General features: G+C 39.7%; 1 protein-coding gene across 16 annotated transcripts in view; it reads left to right on the forward strand.

Annotated features, from left to right (window-relative positions):
• The first annotated feature begins 332 nt into the window (after positions 1-332).
• Positions 333-25,573, forward strand: part of LOC133542506 (R3H domain-containing protein 2) — a 173,661-nt gene continuing 148,420 nt past the window's right edge. For 7 of the 16 annotated variants that reach the window (XM_061886710.1, XM_061886805.1, XM_061886823.1 and 4 more), the window contains exons 1-3: positions 350-642; positions 873-937; positions 5,898-5,945. The gene's annotated coding sequence lies outside the window, so the exon portion shown is untranslated. Of the gene's footprint in view, positions 643-872; positions 938-5,897; positions 5,946-25,573 lie in introns of all 16 variants that reach the window. The other 9 variants (XM_061886716.1, XM_061886779.1, XM_061886833.1 and 6 more) reach the window with 7 other exon arrangements.

Here is a 25,573-nt window from a genome sequence, read left to right on the forward strand (position 1 = left end):
AATTGACCACTAAATGGTAACACCCAAATAAGTTTTTCAACTTGTTTAGGTCAAGTACACGTTATGAATTTATGGTATGGCCTGGGAACGCCTCTGGATTTCCCGGGAAGAGCTGGATAAAGTGGTTGGGGATAGGGAAGTCTGGGCATCCCTGCTTAGGCTGCTGCCCCAGCGACCCAACCTCGGATAAGCAGAAGGAAATGGATGGATGGTTTTGAAAACAAAATTTAAAAAATATGAAAACATAATGTTAAATATAATAAATAAAGGGTTTAAAAATAAGACAAAATATATATAAAATGTGTCCCTACTTATGTGAAGGAGTGCGTTTTAGGAATTAGAGCGCCTCTCTAAGGCCCGGAGGACGCCACTGCCGTCGTGGGGAAAAAAGTGACGCCGCTCCGGTGTACACACTCACCAGCCGCAGCTAAGACGGCAGGGGAAAAGTATTTTTCTTTTTTCATTTCATTTCTATTCGTTTTTATAGTTTATGTGTCGGGAGTTTATTCGGTATCTCACTGCCAAGGAGCCAGCGGGCTCTCGGTGAAGCTCCCGCCGCTTCCGGCTCACGCAGCAGCGGCAGCACTAGTTTGACAGTCGCGGGTCGCACCGAGCAGCTAGCATTAGCTAGCATTAGCCCTGGTAAGTCCCCGCTACCAGCAGCTTATTCGGCGGCGTGCAAGTGATTATTTTCCCGGCCTGGCGTCTTAAAGCGTCAGTTGGCAGCTTGTATGTTTTCTTGTGTTAGCTCGGTGTTACGCGCATGGAAAAAAGGGCTAGCTTGTATGCTAATGCGCGCGCGTGTGGCTAATTGTATGCGCTATTGTTAGCTTATAGGCAAGCTAATCTATTTATTTTTATTTTATTTTTAGCCAGCTTCTAAAGACCAAAGACCCTGGAGGTTTCTTCTCACGGATCCTGCAGGGGGGAAAAAAACGTGAGTTTGAATCAGACCGATGTTGTTTTACTTGGGTATTGAATGTGAAGCACCATTTTTAAAGTCCCAGGTAGTTGTTTTTTATTTGCAAACACCTGACATAAGATGTTATACTTTTGCATTGAATGAAAATCCTTCAAATTGATTGATGTATTGCTGGTGTAAACAGCTTTATTTATACCCGCCAGCAATAAATGCATAGAATACCACAACTGGATACACAACTGGTGTCATATGGGCAAGATGCAGTTAAAAGGGAACTGCACGTTTTTCCCCCCAATTCATTCACAATCCTTTTGTGAGAAAAGAAGACATGTTTTTTTTTTGGTAATGCATAACTCGTGAATAAACACTAGCAAAAGTCAACTAACAAGTGTACAAAGCCCTTAGAGCAGACCTGGGCAAATTAAAGGGGAACATTATCACAATTTCAAAAGGGTTAAAACCAATAAAAATCAGTTCCCAGTGGCTTATTTTTTTTTTTTCAATTTAAATTTTTTTCAAAATTTTACCCGTCCCGGAATATCCCTAAAAAAAGGTTTAAAAAGTGTCTGATTTTCGCTATCTGCGAAGCCACTGTCCATTTCCCTGTGACGTCACATAGCGATGCCACTACAAACAAATGGTGGATAGGACAGCAAGATATAGCGACATTAGCTCGGATTCAGACTCTGATTTCAGCGGCTTAAGCGATTCAACAGATTACGCATGTATTGAAACGGATGGTTGGAGTATGGAGTTAGATAGCGAAAACGAAATTGAAGGAGAAACTGAAGCTATTGAGCGAATAGCTATTGATGCTATTCGGCCATGTTTGCCTTAGCATCGCCGGTAAAATGTGCAGACCAACGAACGGAAGTTTCGTATCTTGTGACACTGGATCAACTTAAATCCGTCAATTGGTAAGTGTTTGTTTGGCATTAAATGTGGGTGGAAGGAAACGCTGGATGCAAATACAGCTACAAATGTACATACAGCTAGCCTAAATAGCATGTTGGCATCGATTAGCTGGCAGTCATGCTGCGACCAAATATGTCTGATTAGCACATAAGTCAATAACATTAACAAAACTCACCTTTGTGATTTCGTTGACTTTATCATTGGGAATGCATCTGCTATGAGTGTCGCAGGATATCCAGACATTGTTGCCATCTCTGTGCCATGTCTGTCGTAGCATCGCTGGTAAAAACCAAACGAGAGACTTTTGCATCTCTTGACTCTGGAGCAACTTAAATCTGTCGATTGGTATGTGTTTGTTTGGCATTAAATGTGGGTGGAGGGAAAGACTGGATGCAAGTATAGCTACAAATGAGGCATAAGGATGCAATATGTACATACAGCCTAAATAGCATGTTAGCATCGATTAGCCTGCCGTGCTAATCGATGCACATTCTACGTAAATCAACTTGAATCCGTCCCTGATCGTGTTGTTACACCCTCCGACAACACACCGACAAGGCATGATGTCTCCAAAGTACCGGAAAACAGTCAAGAAAACGGAAAATAACAGAGCTGATTTGACTTGCTGCGTGTAAAGTGGTGGAGAAAATGGCGTTGACTACCTAGGTGACGTCACGTTCTGACGTCATCGCGATAAATTGAGAGGTGTTTAATTTGCCAAAATTCACCCATTTAGAGTCCGGAAATCGGTTAAAAAAATATATGGTCTTTTTTCTGCAACATCAAGGTATATGTTGATGCTTACATAGGTCTGGTGATAATGTTCCCCTTTAAGAACATACGGCCCTTAAAACCTTTCAATCTGGCCCACCGGACATCCCAAATTATTTTTTAGATCTTTAAGATGGAAAGTGTAGCTGCCATTATCCAATCCAATTCCTTACATCCATCCATCTAATTTTGTACAGCTTATTCCCTTCGGGGACACGGGGGTCGCTGAAGCCTTTCTCATTTACAGTCGGGCAGAAGGCGGGGTACACCCTGGACAAGTCGCCACCTCATCACAGGGCCAACACAGATAGACAGACAACATTCCCACTCACATTCACACACTAGGGCAAATTTTAGTGTTGCCCATTAACCTATCCCCAGGTGCATGTCTTTATTTGTATAGCACATTTAAACAACACAAATGTTTCCAAAGTGCTGCCAACAACATTAAAAACAATATTCAAATATTATCCGTAGCTCCAACGACTGAATAAAAACAAAAAATAAATGAATATAAAAACAATATAAAAATAAATATGATTAACAACGATTTTAAGGAGTAAAGCCAATTAAAATAATAAATAGAAATCCAAATTTTATAAACACAGAGGACCACACATTTCACGTAGTGTTAAAAGCCAAAAAAATAAAAGTTGGGTCTTAAGACGAGACCTAAAACACTCCACTGTGAGAGCAGTTGGAACATGGAGGGGCAGGGTGTTCCAGAGCTTAGGGCCAACCACAGAGAAGGCCCCTGTCTCCCTTGGTTTTAAGTCTGGTCTTGGGCACCACGAGCTGGAGCTGGCTCTTGGACCTCAGAGCGCGCGCAGGAGTGTAAATTTGGATGAGGTCCGAGATATAACGAGGTGCCAGTCCGTGTAAAGCTTTGAAAGCAAACCGCGAGGTTTTAAAATCATTTCTAAAATGAACAGGGAGCCAGTGCAAACTCTCAAGAATTGGGGTTGTATGCTCGCGTTTCCTGGCACTTGTTTAAAGTCGTGATGCCGCGTTCTGGACTAACTGCAACTGGGAGATAGCTTATTTGGCTAATGCCAGCATAAAGTGCATTGCGGCAGTCCAGGCCGCTTAAAATAAAAGCATGCATGACTTGTTCGAAAAAATAAAAATAAAAATGGTTTTACCTTTGCTAAAAGACAAAGAAGATAAAAACACAATTTTAAAACGTCATTGACTTATTTGTGAAGTTTAATATCGCTGTCTATAGTGACGCCAAGGCTGGTGACTTTGGGACGCACATCATTTTGCAATGGTCCCAAGTCAGTGAGGGCTGGACCAAAAACTACAATTTAACTTTTTCCCTCATCCTCACATTATGATGTGCAGTGATGTTTCCAAATGACTGTAAGTCTTGAACTACACAAAGTATTACAAAGTATTGCACTTTTGCATGATATACTAGTCACTATGGTCATCTATTTATTTACTATGATCATCTAAGTCACAGCACCTCAGACGAGGCACCAAGCAGTGTGGATGGGGAGCGTTTCCACAGAGAATTGATTAACGTGGACCCCGACTTAAACTAGTTGAAAAACATTTGGGTGTTACTATTTAGTGGTCAATTGTACGGAATATGTACTGTACTGTGCAATCTACTAATAAAAGTTTCAATCAATCAATCAAATTTTCGGAACGGCCAACTTGAAATGCGGGTGTCAGGGACAGACGCGGAAGGAGATTTTTACAGAAAAGTTGTAAAGCTCAGTGATATATCAGGTATATCAGATCGTAGGTGTTAGTTTTGTTTATCCTTCACCTTCATATTTCACTGATTGTTGCATTTTTGTTGCGTTTCGCTTGATTGTAAAATATGTGAATGGAGAGGGGATGTGACGTTCATATGTTGTCAATATTCAGTGTTTTATCGTTCATAGTTAATATTGTAAATCCCAAATTCTTTATTTTCATATACATTTTGGGTGTCTCATTCAGTAAAAATGTCAAATTTCATTCCGTTTTTTAACGCTTTTAACATTCAATAAGACATATTTGTGAGGTTTTGTGTTAGTGTGCCTAAAAATAAATATACCGACCCCCGGACACTTTTTTTTCTCTACATTTGGCCCCCAAGTCAAAATAATTGCCCATGCCTACCCTAAAGGGAAATGGAGAAAAACAGACACCGCGATGATGAGCCGGAAGTGAAACAAACAAAGCGATGGAAAAGCCTACTCATCCGTGGGAGAAGTTTATAGGTTTCTATTTTAGTATTGGCCGAAACGTATAAAGACATCAAATCTGTTCTTAAAGTTAAAAGTTGAAGTAACAATGATTGTCATACACACACTAGGTGTGGCAAAATTATTCTCTGCATTTGACCCATCACCCTTGATCACCCGCTGGGAGTTGAGGAGAGCAGTGAGCAGCAGTGGTGGCCGCACCTGGGAATAATTTTTGGTGATTAAACCCCCAATTCCAACCCTTGATTGCACATATACATGACTTTGACATAAGTGAGTGACACCTGGAAAGAATACACGGAGCGAAAGGCTTTCTCGTCGTAATGGGTACTGTTTCTGTTTTACTTCCGGTTCACTGACATAGGAAAAAAACCTTTTGCGAGATCTCTCCAAAAGTATGGCAAGATTTCGCAAAATGTATGGCGAAATCTCGCAAAACATCCATGTTCCTTTAGGGGCTTTGTACAAATGGGCTAATGGGAGTCGCTTTATTCCGCCTGTAAAGCGTTCTAACAAACATCCATTGATTTATTTACATGCTCTAAATAGATATGTAATGTAGTAACAGGCACATTCATAATGACATGTAATGTTTACGTATTTTGCACATTTTAGGCATGCGGAGGCGCATTTAAAGACGCATCACAACGTCCACATTTTCCTTCAACAACTACTACTAACCCTGGCCGACTTCATTAGGGACAACTACTGCTTTGGGACAAGTGATGATCCAGAACCTTACATTTTTTTATAAGGAAAATGTAGCGACACATTTTATAAGTGGTGTGCTAATTCACTAAGCATCATGTGGTAGTATTGCTAAGTGCTAAACAAGAAACTATGAACATAAGACAATCATTTTATGTACAATGTCTGCTCTCATTGGGATGCTGACTGATGGGATGTTTATATCTTCCCTTAAATGAAGAATTCATCATAATCCATTCGCCATAATCCGCAAGCTAGGGTCTTTCTCGCCATCTTTGGGTATGAGTTCAAAGTCAAATTTGACCAACTTCTCCGTTAGTGGCCACAATCTTTTTTGTTTTAACCAGCTTCTAAAGCAAACCACCATCTGTTCTCCACAGACCACAGAACCTGGAGGTTTCTTCTCACGGATGCTGCAGGAAAAAAACGTGAGTTTGAAACAGACTTGTGGTCGATGCTGTTTTACTTGGGCATGTATGTGAAGCACCATTTTTAAAGTCCCAGGTTGTTTTTATAAACTCCTGACATAAGATGTAATATGATGAATATGGCAATCCTTCAAATTGATTGATGCTTGGCTGGTGACAACAGTTATATATTTACCCGCCAGCAACAAATTAATAGAATACCACAACTGGATAGACAACTGGTGTCATGTGGGCAATATCCAGTTAAAAGGAAAATGCATGTTTTTTTAATTCATCCACAAACCTTTTCAATTAATCAATCAAAGTCTATTTATATGGCGCTAAATCACAAGTGTCTCAAAGGGCTGCACTAGCCACAACGACATCCTCTTCTCAGATCCCACATCAGGGCAAGGGAAAACTCAACCCAATGGGATGCAATGACAAACCTTGGAGGGGACCGCAGCTGTGGGGACCCCCTCCCTGGGCGACCGGTGCAATGGACATCAAGTGGATCTATTTAATATTGTGAGAGTCCAGTCTACACTGGATCTAAAATAATAGTGTGAGAGTCCGATCCATAGTAGATGTAGCATAATGTTGTGAGAGTACAGTCCAGAGTGGATTTAACATAAGAGTGTGAGAGTCCAGTCCATAGTGGATCTAGTTAATAGTGTGAGAGTCCAGACCATAGTTGATCTACTTAATAATGTGAGAGACCAGTCCATAGTGGATCTGGTTAATAGTGTGAGAGTCCAGTCCATAGTGGATCTAGTTAATAGTGTGAGAGTCCAGTCTATTGTGGGTCTGTTTAATAGTGTGAGAGTCCAGTCCATAGTGGATCTAACGTATTAGTGTGAGAGTCTAGTCCATGGTGGATCTAGCATACTGTAATAGTGTGAGAGTCCAGTCCATAGTGGATGTAACATAATAGTGTGAGAGTCCAGTCCATAGTGGATCTAAAATATTAGTGTGAGAGTCTAGTCCATGGTGGATCTAGCATACTGTAATAGTGTGAGAGTCCAGTCCATAGTGGATGAAACATAATAGTGTGAGAGTCCAGTGCATAGTGGGGCCAGCAGGAGATGGTTTTGAGTGGAGACAAGTTAGCAGCGCAGAGATGTCATCAACTGATGCACAGATGAGTGGTCCTCCACGGGTCCCGGCTTAGAACAGCTAGCGCGTCATCTGTGGTCACCTTATAACCTCTCCACGCTACCTTATAACCTCTCCACGCTGGAGAAGGGGGCAGAGCAGAAATAAGACGGCAGATTAACTGGTCTAAAAGGGGTGTCTGTTCAAAGGTTAGTGTATACAAATACATTTTAAGATGCTCATGTTTGGAATAATCTGGTTTTCTGGTACTGATATCCGGCCACCGAAATGAAGATTGTGGAGGGCTGACGAGAAGGTTCACTGAATAAGTCAACATTTTGCTATTGGATAAACGCAGAGTCAACTAGGGCTGCAACGATCAATCGATTGAGTGTAACTAAAAAAAAAATAATTTAATTTGGATCGTACAAAGTGCCCGGAACTTCATCCATCCGTCATTTTGTACCATTTTCTACCGGGATCGTGGGGAGTGGCTGTGTTAATATACGTAAACATAGCGGCAGCTTTAAAAGAGTGCACATGACGGTGGCTCTATATGTGGGTGCTGTGAACAGTGGAGTTTTTTTTCTTTTTATGAATGCACACAGGTTTAAAGTCAAACTTCAATGTTGATGATATGCATTTATTTAAAAAAAAAAAAAAGGCATTCACACATTGTTTAAACTATTTTCCCTAAAATATGCTTTTACGCTACAAAGTGTGTTTTATCCCATTACCCGATAATACTCAAACTACTCCATAAATTACTCAATTAATAAAATAAGCAATAGATGCAACCTTAGAGTGAACCTTCTTTCACCCTGTTTGGAAGCGAAAGAAACAAAGAAAACAAACACACACTGACATGGCAATTTATCGATGCCGGCAAAGTTCATTTAAAGGAGCCCTATTATTCAAAATCAACTTTTCTTACCCAGGGTTTCCCCTAGATTGCCAAGATATGTGCGGCCGTGCTAGTGTGGTTAGGGGCATGGTCACCATGACATCATCGTATAATTTGCTCAAAAAATGTACACAGTACATATATTTAAAATGAATAATGTAGCGCTCATTTATCCCCAACACACTCAACTGCCGGCCGTCCTGAAGTAAACAACAAACGGCCACTTGAAACACTGACTAAACAAAGCTAAAACTAGCAGGAACACTGCCGGCCGTCCTGAAGTAAACAACAAACGGCCACTTGAAACACTGACTAAACAACAAATCTAAAACAAGCAGGAATGATCCATACATCCAGGTGTGTGTGTGTGTGTGTGTGTGTGTGTGTGTGTGTGTGCGAATATACACACATGCATTTATATGAAATATACTAGGGCTGTCAAAGTTAACTTGATAACGGCTTAACTTTAAATTTTAATAAAGGCACACATTTTTTTTAATGGCCAATTAACGCAAACACTTCCTTTTTGACCCTCCTACCGTGCCGTTGTGGGTGGAACTTTGCTGCAGTTCACTTGCTACCGATGCGCCACAAGCGAGCAGAAATGGACAAAAGAAAGTCAACCTAATGGAAATATCAGGTTCCAAGCTGTGGCAAGTTGTTCTCCTGACAAGAAAAGACAATTTTTTTGCCGTGAGAAGGGGCAACATCCCTGCAGCAAACACCTGGGTGGTGCTTCACTTCCGTGTTCAGATGAGTGTTAAGGTGCAGTGATAACCTAACATTTAGATAGTTACTGTGACTGATTTAGTAAGTAAGATGACATAAAAGCTCAACAGAAAGGAAAGACGGTCAGCAGGATGTTGTCAAAAGAAGACTTTTTAAAAACAAATGTAAACAGTAGATCCGACTCTAAAACATGTCAAGACGTCTTCACAAAACAAACCACACACTTTTCCGTCATCAAAATAAAAGTGCTACTTTATCCATCCGGTTTAACTTTGTTTCGGGTTTCTCCTTAATGTACGAGCTTCAAATTAGCTGCCACACCTAACAAAATAAAGTAATCTAATGAAAGATACATGATTGACAACGATAATGATGCCAAAAAACATGAAAAAAGATGGGAAATCCTTAAAGGCTTATTATGAAAATGTAATAATGTTTATAGATATGCAACAACAGCAACATATATGCTATCTGTTGTTGTGTTCCCTTTTTTTGAGTGTACAAAATGAAGGTGTGTGTTGAATCTGACTTGGACATAATATGGACTATACACAAATGCTTTTTATGAAAATGTAATTTTGTTTATAACTTATATGCAATCTGTTGTTTCCCTAATTTTTGTTGTTGCACATGGATGAGGGTGTGTGTTGCTGAGGCCCACTTTGACATTGTCTGGACTGGACCTGGTTTTAAAAACCTTTTAGACAAGTCTAATTCCATTAACAACCTGGTCTGATGAAGATAAGGTTATTTTTTTTAATTTTTTTTTAATAAAATAAAATGAGATTAAAAAAAAAGGAAAACAATGACTTTTTTTTTTTTGATAAAAAAGAAAGTAAAATCATATAAAACAATTACATAAAAAATAGTAATTAATGATAGTGTTAGTGGACCGGCGACACACACAATCATGTGTGTTTCAGGGACTATGTCCCTTGCAGACTGTGTTATATATGTTGTGGGAACCAGCATTTTGGTAGCAGATAGAAATAACCCTTTTTTGTGTGAGTGGGTGTGGCTGGGTGTGAATGGGGGAGGGAGGGGTTTTCTTTGGGGGGTTGATGCACTGATGGAAAGTGTATTTTGTGTGTTTTTGTGTTGATTTAATAAAAAAAAAAAAAAAAAAAAAAAAAAAAAAAAAAGTAATCTAATGTATTGTAGCGTACAGAAGAAAAAAAAATCTGACGCTCTTTTTAGCTTTCATGACCAATTTTATGCTAACATCGGGCCCAATTCCAACAAGTATTTCCTCCGTGCACGCACATCTGTCTCCATGTTTCACTTCTAGACACACAGTGTCCGCCCTGAGATCGGTAGGTCGTGAGTTCCAACCCCGGCCGAGTCATACCAAAGACTATAAAAATGGGAGCCATTACCTCCCTACTTAGCACTCAGCATCAAGGGTTGGAATTGGGGGTTAAATCGGCAAAAATTATTCTCGGGTGCGGTCACCGCTGCTGCTCACTGCTCCCCTCACCTCCCAGGGAGTGATCCAGGGTGGTAGGTCAAATGCAGAGAATAATTTTGCCACACCTAGTATGTGTGTGACAATCATTGGTACTTTAACTTTAACACTTGTTCATTCTCCACTAACAGGGTGTGTTCAAAGACCATGGGAAAAATGACCACTGTAACTCATTAGCACCAGCCATACGCACAAGGTTGTCTGGAGCGGAGGCAGCATGTCCGCACTGTGGATGTACTTTAATATATTTGCGATATACCCACAGACAGAGATCTTCACAATATAAAATGACACTACATATCATAGCTTTTGGAAAAATCCATCCAGAGTGAGGAGTTCCAGAAACACATGCATTAGCGTGATGTACGAGTACAGTCTCCAATAACACAAAAAATAGGTGATGTTGCCAATTGTTTTTATTACAAAAAAGTGACATAGGGTTTAACAAATATCTACAAAACAAAATCTCAACAAAGTACATTATACAAAGGGCAATAACAAATTAAAAATGGAACAAACGGTATTATGTAAGAAAAATATATATGCTAATACTATACTCAATAACAGATTTGTTTTAAATAAATACATGTGAATTGACAACATTAAATGGTCCCTAGTGTGTGATGGGAGTGTGAATATTGTCTATATATCTGTGTTGGCCCTGTGATGAGGTGGCGACTTGTCCAGGTTGTACGCCGCCTTCCGCCCAAATGCAGCTGGGATTGGCTCCAGCACCCCCGCGACCCCGAGAGGGACAAGCAGCAGAATGGATTACTCCCATTAGCTGCATTCCTAGCCACCTCTGGCAAGCTAATTGTTACAAATTAGAATGCAAAAAACCCAAAATAAATATTTTAGTTTTTCATTAGGATTGTGAATAGGCACAATTTATTAAAAAACAAAAACAAAAAAACAGTTCCCCTTTAAATGTAGAAAAGATTCATAATATGACCCATTTAATTGCCTGATTGATTAATCAGTCCAGGCCTACGGACTGCAGTTGAAATTCCAAGAATATAAGAGAATGTTCCCTGAAAACGTGGACGCTGTTGTTTACATGTATAAACCTCAAGACCTTGACTATGAGTCATGGCACTTTATGCATTGAGCACACTCCTCATATAGGTGTCCCTTTTCATAAACACATCCAGGAACTTTTGCTACCAGGAAATTATTTACCCAGGTAAAATAAATATTGCTAATCTGTCTGGTTTGCTTTACAAGTGCACTTCTAAATTCAGGGTAATTTATTTAATTTGGTTTATTTTTTCATCTATTCCATGTAGTTGACAAATATTTGGTAAGTGCTAAATGTAAGAGTAAATTGCAAGACAAAAAGATGGCCCGCCATGAAATTTCCAAATGACCGAAATTAAGCATGTAGAAATGAAAACGTTTGTAGCTGAATATTTGGTTTATTAACAGAACTGCTGCAAACGTGTCCTGACAATCAACAGTTTTTTAGCACACAAAAAATGGGGGTCTTTTCAAAAGTTCTCAAAAGACCCACCTTGTAACCAGGTACTGTATTTTTCGGATTATAAATCGCTCTGGAGTATACGTCGCATCAGCCGAAAATACATAATAAAGAAGGAAAAAAACATACGTCGCACTTTTTGGGGGAAATTTGTTTGATAAAATCCAACACCAACAATAGATATTTGAAAGGTAATGTAAAATAAAGAATAGTGAACAGGCTGAATAAGTGTACGTTATATGACGCATAAATAACCAACTGAGAACATGCCTGGTATGTGAACGTAAAATATTATGGTAAGAGTCATTCAAATAACTAACATATAGAACATGCTACACGTTTACCAAACAATCTGTCACTCCTAATCGATAAATCCGATTAAATCTTCTTCCTCGATGTCGCTTCTAAACAACTCTGCCAACTCCAAAGGTATGCGCCGCTTCCTCTTGTCGTTTTCTGCTACATATTTCACTACGTCCAGCTTGTAATCTGCGGTACATGATTCCTTTTTCTGTCATTTTTTTGTTCAGCCCTTCTCAGTTTTGATACCTTAAGTTACCGCCAACGTTGAAATGATCCATTTTAATAGGTACGGCAGTAGCCTATAGCAGTTAGCGTTCCATGACCCACAATGCACTTCTGCCATGACCCTCCCCCGCAAATTCTTATTGGTTGACGTGTACGTGATGATTGCTGACATTTTCTTCCGTCTATTCCGCGAATTAGATAAATAGAAAATGGATGGATGGATGGATATTATTTGACATTGTGTAATTAGCAGTACATGATTTCCTTTTCGGTCCAATTTTTGTTCAGCCCTTCTCAGTTTTTATAAGTTACCGCCAAAATGATCCATTTTAATAGCTACGGCAGTAGCATATATCATACAGCAGTTAGCATTCCATGACTCACAATGCACTTCTGCCATGACTCTGCCCCGCCGAATTCTTATTGGTTGACGTGTATGTGACGATTGCTGACGTGTGTGTGACGTTTGCTGACTTTGTCTCTTCCGCGAATGAGATAAATAATATTATTTGATATTTTACGGTAATGTGTTAATAATTTCACACATAAGTCGTTCCGGAGTAAATGTCGCACCCCCGGCCAAACTACGAAAAAAACTGTGACTTATAGTTAAAAAAATACGTTAGTAAGTTAGGCATTTTTGGTGAATAAGACATAGTTTTAAAAAAAACTAAGATGCCATCAATTGATTAACGTGGACCCCGACTTAAACAAGTTGAAAAACTTATTCGGGGTCAATTGTACGGAATATCTACTAATAAAAGTTTCAATCAATCAAAATGTGACAAATTCCTTGAACAGAATCCAGACTCCTTGGGGCAAGCCTCTGCCTCAACTGGTTTGGACTGAGATAGAGAGACTGAGTAGAGGGACAGAGGTAGTTAGAATTATCAATATACTTATTACTTTCTCATTCCTCTATCAATAACAGTTGTAGTTCTATGATGTTGACGAGTATGTCACATTCACTTTCCCGTCCTAAATACAGTGAATAGAATGACACTTATGCTTGACAAACGCGGCTGTGACTTCACATTTTGACACTCGAGCTGGAAATAGATGGGGAGGCGCTTGTGTCACACAAGGTGCGATCACTGCACAGACTGCTTGAGCTGTGATTCAAACATCTGCTGTGGGGAAAAACGGCATGTCTCTCAGAAAAGGAAAAACAATACCCAGAAATACATGTCAGTTGGTACAGGACAAGTTGTGTGAGGCTACTTATACTCATGCCAAAGTGACCATTGACACAAAAATGGTCATGTTTGTCATTGTGATTGTCTTGAAAATATAAAATATTCTGAGTATCCGCAGAGTTAGTGAAGATATTGATGGATGTGATGTTTGTGACTCATACAGTATAGAGTGATTGTTGATCTAAAGCTTGTATGGTTGAGTGCAGCGTTCTTCATAGACAAATTTAATGGAGGTGACTCATTGAATCAGCAGTGTGCTGCTGTTGAAGGCCATCTTAGAAAAAGAGTTCCACTTGTCCACATATTTCCCCTCACCATGTCACTAATCCTTGTTATTGCTGATTGCAGCGACTTACTGCTTGTTGTGTAGAACCTCTAAAGTGAAACATTCTGGCCGAGGTCGAAGTTCTAGTTCTCATTTATGCATTTTTTCCGTTGGAAATAATGTTAAGTGAATTAATTTGCAACAGGGACTTGGCATCAGAATTTTTGCCAACCATAAAGCACTCGATAGTAGACAAGCGAGACATACACTATATTGCCAAAGTTATTTGGCCACCTGCCTTGACTCACATATGAACTTGAAGTGCCATCCCATTCCTAACCCATTGGGTACAATATGATGTGGGTCCACATTTTGTAGCTATTACAGCTTCAACTCTTCTGGGAAGGCTGTCCACAAGGTTGCGGAGTGTGTTTTTTTGAATTTTTCACCATTCTTCCAAAAGCGCATTGGTGAGTTCACACACTGACGTTGGTGGAAAAGGCATGGCTCTCAGCCTCCATTCTAATTCCTCCCAAATGTGTTCTATCGGGTTCAGGTCAGGACTCTGTGCAGGCCAGTCAAGTTTATCCACACCAGACTGTCATCTTTGTATTTATGGACCTTGCTTTGTGCACTGGTGCACAGTCATGTTGAAAGTCATGAGAAAGGGGACCGCTCCAAACTGTACCCAGAAGGTTGGAAGCATGGAATTGTCCAAAATGTTTTGGTATCCTGGAGTATTCAAAGGGACCAAGCCCAACTCCTGAAAAACAATCTCGCACCATAATTCCTCCTGCACCAAATTTCACATTCGGCACAATGCAGTCCGAAATGTACCATTCTCCTGGCAACTTCCAAACCCAGACTGGTCTATCAGATTGCCAGACGGAAAAGTGTGATTCATCAGTCCAGAGAAGGCGTCTCCACTGCTCTAGAGTCCAGTGGCGACGTGCTTTATACCATTACATCCCACGCTTTGCATTGGACTTGGGGATGTATGGCTCAGATGCAGCTGCTCGGCCATGGAGACTGAGCAGAAAGTCTTTGCACTATGCGCTTCAGCATCCGCTGACCCCTCTCTGTCAGTTTACGTGGCCTACCACTTGGTGGCTGAGTTGCTGTTTTTCCCAAACTCTTCCATTTTCTTATAATAAAGCTGACAGTTGACTTTGGAATATTTAGGAGCGAGGAAATTTCACGACTGGATTTACTGCACAAGTATGACAGTTCCACGCTGGAAATCACTGAGAGCTGCCCATTCTTTCACAAATGTTTGTAGAAACAGTCTCCATGCCTAAGTGCTGATTTTATACACCTGTGGCTGGGCCATGTGATTAGGACACCTGATTCTTTTGGCAATATAATGTATGTACAGTCAAACCTCTGTTAGCAGCAACTTTGCGTTAGCGGTCACAAAAATTTCCCCCGCAGAAAAAAGTAATGTTATAGCCGCCACATAATGCGGCCTGTGGCCATTGATAATGCATCCCAAAGCAGTTTTTTGACTCTATATGGAGGCCACCGATAGCAAAATTTGCCATAACACCGTTAAGCGGGATTTCCGGTGGAGTTGCAAGCAGCGTTACGAAATTGTTTAAAGGTCAACATGTATAGAAATGGAAAAATAGCGGCAAACCTGCATTTACTGGCTGCCTGTCAATTGTGGTCACTTTTTGTTTCCCTTGAGTGGTCACGACAGACAAGACAAACTCAAAAAACGAGTTAAAATAAGTGATTGGAGCAAAATATATGCACAATTGAAACACAAAGCTTATACAAAACATTTTTGATACGCCACAAGAAAGGGTTTTAAATGTAAAAAAAAAAAATACCCATAACTTTCCTTTTAATGAATAATTGTGGTCACTAGATTATTGTGACAAATAATACTTCAACTTAAAGCCAGCATAAGTCTATTCCCGACGGTTAATAATAAATAGGTTAGTGTTTTTCATTCCTACCAATGTTCTTTTTGAGTCATTTCACTTGATAAAGTAAATTCTAATATTCCACAGTATAAAATACAAACCCCGTTTCCATATGAGTTGGGAAATTGTGTTAGGTGTAAATATAAACAGAATATAATGATTTGCAAATCATTTTCAACCCATATTCAATTGAATATGCAATAAAGACAGCACATTTGATGTTCAAACTGATAAACATTTTTTTTTTTCGCAAATAATCATTAACTTTAGTAATTGATGCCAGCAACACTTGACAAAGAAGTTGGGAAAGGTGGCAATAAATACTGATAAAGTTGAAGAATGCTCATCAAACACTTATATGTAACATCCCACATTCGTGCAGGCTAATTGGGAACAGGTGGGTGCCATGCTTGGGTGTAAAAACAGCTTCCATGATATTCTAAGTAATTCACAAACAAGGAGGGGGTGAGGGTCACCACTTTGTAAGCAAATTGTCGAACAGTTTTAGAACAACATTTCTCAAGAAGCTATTGAAAGGAATTTAGTGATTTTACCATCTACGGTCCGTAAAATCATCAAAAAGTTCAGAGAATCTGGAGAAATCACTGCACGTAAGCGATGATATTACGGAATTTTGATCCCTCAGACGGTACTGCATCAAAAACAGACATCAGTGTGTAAAGGATATCACCACATGGGCTCAGGAACACTTCATAAAACCACTGTCAGTGACTAGAGTTGGTCGTTACATCTGTAAGTGCAAGTTAAAACTCTACTATGCAAAGCAAAACCCATTTATCAACAATATCCTGAAAAGCCACCAGCTTGGCTGGGCCCGAGCTCACCTAAGACGGACTGATGCTATGTGGAAAGGTGTTCTGTGGTCTGACGAGTCCACATTTCAAATTATATTTGCGTAAAATGATCAAAAAGAGTAAATATAAGTAACTATAAATGTGCCTGTTACTACGTTGCATATATACTGAAATTATGTACATAAAATCTCATTTAAGTCAAAGTTAAAGTACCAATTATTGTCACACACACACAAGGTGTGGTGAAATTTGTCCTCAGCTTTTCACCCATCCCCTTGTTCACCCCCCTGGGAAGTGAGGTGAGGGAAAAAGTGAGCAGCAGCGGTCGCCGTGCCCGGGAATCATTTTTGGTGATTTAACCCCCCAATTCCAACACTTGATGCTGAGTGCCAAGTAGGGAGGTAATGGCTCCCATTTTTATAGTCTTTGGTATGACTCGGCCGGGGTTTGAACTCAAAACCTACGCATCTCAGGGCGGACACTCTAACCACTAGGCCACTACGTACGTTTGAGGTGTTTGGATGTATTTTTAAGAGCTTTATAGGCAGAATTGCACGGCTCACGTAGACTCCATTGTAAGCAAACTTTTGATTGCATTTATTTAATATTTAGATTAAGGGCACAAGTAACGATTATTTTCATAGTCTATTGATTAGTCAACGATTATCTCAACGATTTAGTCGACTAATTAGATGATAAAGCGTACACATTAAATGGCTCAAATTTTTTCCCATCGTTTTCTAAATACAGCCTGTTATTTTAGGCATTATACTGTAACTCTCCTGCTCATTCAGCTGTTAAAACAATTAAAATGACTAATAAAATGTTGTCCATTTAAAATAAAGGACATGTAAAGCAGCCAAAAGAATTAACCTTGTTTATGTATTTAAAAACAGTTAAAATAGCAGCAATGAAAACAAAACAAAATCTAACTTCCTCTAAAAGAAAAGCATTTTGTGATGTTGACATTGCTGCACACTGGTATATTTACTATTGATTAACTCTTGGCAGTTTTAACACTAGAATAGACTCGATGTGTAGAATTCTGTCTTTTGATGAATTACAAACCCCGTTTCCATATGAGTTGGGAAATTGTGTTAGATGTAAATATAAACGGAATGTAATGATTTGCAATCATTTTCAACCCATATTCTATTGAATGCACTACAAAGACAACATATTTGATGTTCAAAATGATAAACATTTTTTTTTTTGCAAATCATTAACTTTAGAATTTGATGCAAGCAACACGTGACAAATAAGTTGGGAAAGGTGGCAATAAATACTGATAAAGTTGAGGAATCAATGTTTACTTAAATAGCCTTAAATCACAAGTGTCCCAAAGGGCTGCACAAACCACAACATCATCCTCGGTAGAGCCCACATAAGGGCAAGGATAACTCACCCCAGTGGGACGTCGTGACAGTGACAATGATGACTATGAGAAACCTTGGAAAGGACCGCATATGGGGACCGAAAGCAATGGATGTCGAGCGGGTCTAACATAATATTGTGAAAGTCCAATCCCTAGTGGATCTAACATAACCGTGAGAATCCAGTCCAAAGTGGATCCAATATAGTAGTGAAAGTCCTGTCCAAAGTGGAGCCAACAGGAAACCATCCCAAACGGAGGCAGATCAGCAGCGCACAGATGTCCCAAGCCGATACACAAGAGAGTGGTCCATCCTGGGTTCCGACTCTGGGCAAGCAGTCCATCCTGGGTCCCGACTCTGGACAGCCAGTACTTCATCCATGGCCACCGGACCGCTTTTAATGTGTGACTCAAACGACAGAGTTTGGTCGAAGATAATACCCAGATTCTTTACCGAGTCGCCTTGTTTAATTGTTTGGTTGTCAAATGTTAAAGTTGTATTATTAAATAGAGGTCGGTTTCTAGCAGGACCGATAATCAGCATTTCCGTTTTTTTGGCGTTGAGTTTCAAAAAGTTAGCAGACATCCATTGTTTAATTTAATTAAGACACGCCTCCAGCTTACTACAATCCGGCGTGTTGGTCAGCTTTAGGGGCATGTAGAGTTGGGTGTCATCAGCATAACAGTGAAAGCTAACACCGTATTTGCGTATGATGTCACCTAGCGGCAGCATGTAGATGCTGAAGAGTGCAGGGCCAAGGACCGAACCCTGGGGAACTCCACACGTTACCATAACATAGTCCGAGGTCACATTCTTATGGGAGACTCACTGCATTCTGTCAGTAAGATAAGAGTTAAACCAAGACAGGGCTAAGTCTGACATACCAATTTGTGTTTTGATACGCTCTAATAAAATATTATGATTGACAGTATCGAAAGCAGCGCTAAGATCGAGGAACCGCAACATACAGTAGATGACGCATCAGAATCCATCGTTAGCAATAGATCAGTAGTAATTTTTGCGAGGGCTGTCTCCGTAGAGTGATTTGCCCTGAAACCGGATTGAAAGGTTTCACATAGATTGTTAGACGCTAAATGTTCATTTAGCTGCTCTGCAACAATTTTTTTGAGGATTTTTGAAATAAAGAGAAAGTGAGACACCGGCCGCTAGTTTACCATGAGGTCAGGATCGAGGTTAGGTCATTTAAGGAGAGGATGAATAACCGCTTTTTTGAATGATAGGGGAACAGTGCCAGAGGAAAGTGATAAGTTTATAATATTTAGCACTGATGGACCTAATAAAAAGAGCTCCTTGATAAGTTTCCCACGAAGTGGGTCAAGTAAATTGACGTTGTTGTTTGTTTTATTCCATTTACACGTTGTAACAATTCTTCTAAAGTTATATCATCAAAACGATAGAAACTATTTTGGAGGGCAGTACCCGCCGTATATACAGTCGTATCTGTTTTAATAGAACCCAGTTGTAGCTGGGACGCATTGTCTTTAATCTCCTTTCTAATGAGTTCAATTTTCTTATTAAAGAAATTCATAGTCATCTGCCGAGTGGTTGGAGCTACTGGAAGGAGTCCCTTGTTGGGTTAGTGATGCTAGTGTACCAAACAAAAATTTAGGATCATTTTTTATTAAGGCGGATGAGATTTGAGTATTATTTAGCTGTAGCTAAGGTAAGCATGCGTTTAGAAGTTATCAAACTATCAAGTTTAGTTGTGCGCCATTTGCGTTCCAGCTTTTTACATGATCATTTATGAGCTCTAGTTTCTTCTGTAAACCATGGGGTACACCTTTTTGCAGCCTTTTTTAACTTCAGCGGTGCTATACTATCAATGGTTTCGCACAGGACGTAGTTAAAGTTGTTAGTGAGTTTATCAATAGAGCCCACATACTTTGGGAATGGTCCCATTACCGAAGACAGTTGGCCAGCAAGGGTTGTCGTTGTGGCAGCATTAATGTTGCGACTGGATTAGCAGTTATTATTATTATTTGCTTGCCGAACATCGAATTTCATATGGTAATGATTGGACATTACTTTAGTGTAAGGAAGTATCATAACTTTGGAAATGGTGATACCCCTGACAAGCACTAGGTCTATCGTATTACCGTTGCCATGCATGGGTTCATTTATTATTTGTGTAAGACCACAGCTATCAATTATAGTCTGGAGTGCCATGCACGGTGGATCTGTTGGGGTATTCATATGGATATTAAAGTCCCCCAATATAATTATATTATCTGCGTGCGTCACTAGATCAGCAACGAACTCTGAGAATTCACTGATAAAGTCCGAATAGGGCCCTGGGGGGGGGTGTAGATAACAGCCTGGTATAGAGGCAGCGGTGTGACAGACCTCATAGTAAGCACCTCAAACTATTTATTTTTATTATTTAGGTTAGGACCCCACCCCACCATGGGCTATATGCGTATTTGTATATTTAGGAGGAGATGCCTCATTTCGCGCAAAAAAGTCGTCTGGTTTAAGCCGGGTTTCGCTGAGATTGATGACGTTGATTGTTGTCTCTAATGACCTCATCTAATAACGTTTCGGGAGACAATGCTCTTATGTTTACAAATCCCATATTATAGGTAGTGGGCTGTTTTAAGGAGTTTTTTTTTAATCAAATTATCCGTAGTAGCAATATTAATAATGTTGCGTTTTTTATGCGTACTGCACTACAAATAATTACGAACATATCTAGGAATTGACATGACGGGAATTTTCAGATTGTTTGCTTGGTGCTGCGATAAACTGAACGGATCATAATTTGCCACGTCAGTAGAATGCATGTCCAACTCTGACACGGTCATAGGAGAAAAAGCATGTGAGTTGTGTATTATTCTAAGAAAGTTGCTATGTGTGCAGGGATTATCCAGCCTGGCGTTGGCTAGTTCTAATTTAACTGACTCCTCCCCCAGATTAGCAGGCTCGCGTCTTCCATTTAAATCCAGCTTCAAGTAGTCCAGTTTGTTCTCCAGGGAGCGGACGTTTGAAAGCAGGATGGAAGGTAGCGGCGTTCTGTGGGGATTAGCCTTTTGCTTTGTTGTTAGCCTCGCTCGGCATCCCTGCTTCTGATTCCGATCCTACTGCTTACGTGTCTTCGGTTGACGGTCCCCTCTGGTACTATACTCCGCTGCGTTAAAAGACCGCTTGATGTAGCCGGCGAAGTATTCCCATGCTAGCGAGGTGGTCCAACGTACACGTCTGTGACAGTGACAATGATGTGCTGGTGTTGGATTTTATCAAATACATTTCCCCCCAAAAATTGACGTATATATGTTTTTTTCCTTCTTTATTATGTATTTTCGGCCGGTGCCACGTATACTCCGGAGCAATTTATAATCCCAAAAATACAGTACTGGGCTGGGCGTTATGGCCTTTTTTTAATATCTCGATATTTTTAGGCCATATCGCGATATACGATATATATTACGACATTTTGCCTTGGCCTTGAATGAACACTCGATGCATATGATCACAGCAATATGATGATTCTATGTGTCTACATTAAAACATTTTTATTCATACTGCATTCATATACAGTATGCTACTTTTAAACTTTCATGCAGAGAGGGAAATCACAACTAAGTCAATTGACCAAAAGTGTATTTATTAAAGGTATTAGGCAATGGCACAAATTCATGTCATTTCCAAAACAGAAATTGCAAGATTGTCAGACATTTTAATTGTCAAATAAAAATGAGCTGCATAATTGGAAATCAAATAGTATTCGTCCTTCACTATGTGGTAGGTTACTACGGACGTATTGACATTTTCTTCATTCTCTGGCGAGTGACTTTTCAAATGATGCTACATATTAGCAGCAATGCTACTTTTTATCAGGGGTGTAACGGTACACACAAAATCCGGTTCGGGACGTACCTCTGTTTAGAGGTCACGGTTCTGTTCATTTTCGGTACAGTAAGAAAACAACAAAATATACATTTTTTGGTTATTTATTGACCAAATTTGTAAACAATGGCTTTGTCCTTTTAACGTTGGGAACACTATAATAATTCTGCCCAAGTTAATTTTGATTGATTGATTGATACTTTTATTAGTAGATTGCACAGTACATATTCCGTACAATTGACCACTAAATGGTAACACCCGAATAAGTTTTTCAACTTGTTTCAGTCGGGGTCCACGTTAATCAATTCATGGTGTCATTAATCCACATTAAACTGCCTCAAATTGTTGCTTTGATTAAATAAAATGACAAAACCTTTCTTCTACATATAAAAAATGCAACATTAAACAATTTCATGTCAACTCATCATGCTTAATTTATTACAGCATTTGGGAAGCCTGTAGTTGACTTTTATTATGTAAATGTGATATTTTTGTCAACATGTGATAGCAGGGACCCTGTCATTCAAAACTAGGCTGCTACATTACTAATGATTAATATAACTATAGCTGAAAATATAGTACAATAGCAATAGGAGAGACTATTCATCCCTGAACACCATGGACTTCATGTTAGTTCATGTGAAATAACAGACAGACAGGGCTTTGCTGCACACACACACACACACACACACACACACACACACAGCAAAATGAGCTAACGTTACGCTAAAAGCTAATTAGCCTTCACCTCAAGCCAGAACTGCGAGCGAGTTTCTGAAAGGTCAACGGGCTCATAGTGATGCTAGTAGTAGTTGTGACTGGGAAGTGTTTTTTATAATTTGGGGAGTACGAGTCCGCTGCTAAACACATATCTGCTCGACGTTGAAGCATTGACAACATGCGTCCTGAATACGCACTGCTGATTGGCTGTTAATACGCACTGCTGATTGGCTTTGTATGTAACCAATCAGATGGTTGTGTGGGCGGGACAATGCTGGATGCTCAGACAGAGGCAGAAAGCAGAGCAGTTTGTTAAGACTTTAGATTACAAACTCGTTCGATACACCTCCGAACCGGACCGAAACAGATTACAAACTCGTTCGATACACCTCCGAACCGGACCGAAACAGATTACAAACTCGTTCGATACACCTCTGAACCGGACCGAAACCCCCGTACCGAAACGGTTCAATACAAATACACGTACTGTTACACCCTTTCTTTTTATAGCAACGCTTTTGCCCTACACTTGACAAATTACGGTTGTCTGTTCGACATATTGCCACTTGAAGACGAATCACCGCCAGACTATAGACCCCCTGCTGTTTTTATAGGGAATTAAGTCCTCCTTCATTTGTTACCAGATCCGCACTTTTTTTCTCTCGTATTACCACTCGTACGACTAGCTAACGTAGCCCAGTCTGCTACCTCTCTGCTGGGCGAGAGCATATACGTATGTGACGTATGACGTGACAGTATGTGACGTGTGTAAGTTTGTGCGCTTGCTTGTCTGTGAGAAAGAGAGACAGGAAAGAGCGAGAAGAGCCTGTAGTGTAAAGTCTGCAGCTAATAGCAACTACGTGAGAACGTATATTCCAATATTACGATATAGTCATTTCTATATCGCACAGAGAAAAACCCGCGATATATCGTGTATATCAATACCAGCCTTATCCTCCTGCCACTTAAAGATAACTACCAAACTGCTTAACAAAATAATCCACCAAATCGAAGCCCATGGCACTAGCTCATGCACAAACATACATTTCAAGTATATATATTAATAATAATAACAATTGCCACCTTGCACAGTATAAATACTAGACATAATCAAAGTACAAGGCAATAGCATTCTCATTTACAGGTCGATTTAAAGTATGTCGTATAATTAATGAGATCACTTCTGCCGGTTAACATATACCTTGCATAATTTAGATTTACAAGACTTAAAATAAGCCACAGTCTTGTGATATTTATTAATTAATTATGCTCACACAGTACTGCATTGTAGAGACCGTTTTCTATGTCGCAATCCGTTTCAATCCGGTTTATTTGCTTCACACTTGTTCTGTTTGTTGTCACAAGCATTTTTCTCACAAAAAAGCCAGAGAAAATGCTAAAAACACTCCTGAAGTGAATCCTTGCTTGATAATGATCTGAACTCCCAAGTTGTACTATTTCTGAGGTGTTTAACGTAGACTGCAACACTTTTTCCTTCTGTTATATTTGGCCGGGATTTTGTTTGTGGAGGTCTCGTCTGTTCCTCCCACTATCAAATATTCATACCATCGAAGATGTATGCATAACAAAAATGAGTGTGAATGTCATTTATCATAGACAGTTGTAATTGAAATAGGCAGCTCTTATACAACAGGATGTGTTTTTTTCGCCAGCATGCTTCATCCATATCTGTGATAGTCTTGTTTGCTGCAGCAGCAGCAGCAGCAGCAGCAGCAACAGACTAAGAAGAGTCTTTTTCTAGTTAGATTTGAAGAGCTATTTATAGATCTCTGCCACAGCACCTTGCGTGGTGGTGCTGTTGCTGCTGCTCTCATCGCTTTCCTCCCTCATACTGTCTTTCTCCATCTTCTTCCTTTTCATTGTTCAATCTTATTGTTTTTCTATTGTCTTTTCATTTCCAACCGTCTCTTTTATACTTATGCGTACACACACACACACACACACACACACACACACACACACACTCAAACAGTTTCAACTGGCATTTTTCATACTTTGCGTTCATATAAATTTTTGATTAGGTCGCAGAGGAAGTGATGGGCTTTAAACCGAGCCTCCAGATTGGGTACAGATTGCCTGACTGACTTCACTGTCGTTGCTGCAAAGCTGGAGGGTTATGATGCATCTCAAGAAAAATATACTGGAACCATCATGGCAGTATTTTACCTAAGTTTTTGTAATGCTGCAGATTTTAAATAAAAAAGAAAACGAAAGGAACAGTTCCATGGTCAAACTGTGGACTTCAGATGACTATATATTGTTTTAAATAGTATCTAATTAAATAACTTAAATGCAACATATGATAGTGTTGCTCTTTTCTGAGCTATGCATTTTGTCACAATGTTGGATACTCAATGCTAAAGGGTTCATGCATTTGAGCTTGAGCTTCTTGATGATTCTTAGACTTCCTTTACTGTCTTTCAAATTTGAACTTTACAGTATAGATAAGAACGGAATTTTGTTGCGTTATCTGGTTGTAGTGCAGGATAAAAGAGCAATACGGTACAGAGTGTTTGCATTTATGCAGATATAAATAGATTTACTTTACAGATAAATATATTGCACTTTTGCATATGCATCCACATTTACAGATGTATGTTATATTGTCTTTATAGTACAGCGAGTTAATCCGTTTTTTGGGGGAATTTAGGGGATTATGATTCGTTAAAGAGTCTGATGGCCTGAGGGAAGAATCTGTTACAGAACCTGGAAGTTCTGCTATGTAGGCTGGGGAACATTTTCCCAGAGTCCAGCAGGGAAAACAGTTTTTGGTTCTGAACACTGTTCTGCTATCTTTAGCAGTGGGCCATTTGTGTCACACATTCTAGTAAACTAGTATTAACCAAAGCGGGTGTTTGATCTAGGGTTGTTTAAAAGTATCGATACTTCCATACTACCTCAATACCAACATGCAAAAATTACGTCAATGCCAGCTTTTTCCGTAATAATACAACAATATTTTCCTCAGTGCTCACGTGTCAATTCTCGACACGTGAGCACTGAGTCATTGCTAAAGAAGATTGACTGCTGTATTAAAAAAAAAAAAAAGAACCAGTGTTTTCATATATTTACTTATTCAGGAAAACCAGTCACAAATGCGGATTTGGCGCTTCTGGTTCTCCCTCGTTCATATATTTATAATGGAACTGTGGCTGTATGCATGGATTTAAACCCCACCCGGAAGGCGGTACGGATTCGCAATAAGCAAATTGAAGGTGGCGCAAGCTTGGTGCAACTACCTACACACGAGCTCAACGCAATTGCAGACC

The sequence above is a fragment of the Nerophis ophidion genome, linkage group LG02, assembly GCF_033978795.1.
Source record: "Nerophis ophidion isolate RoL-2023_Sa linkage group LG02, RoL_Noph_v1.0, whole genome shotgun sequence".
Lineage (NCBI taxonomy): Eukaryota > Metazoa > Chordata > Actinopteri > Syngnathiformes > Syngnathidae > Nerophis > Nerophis ophidion.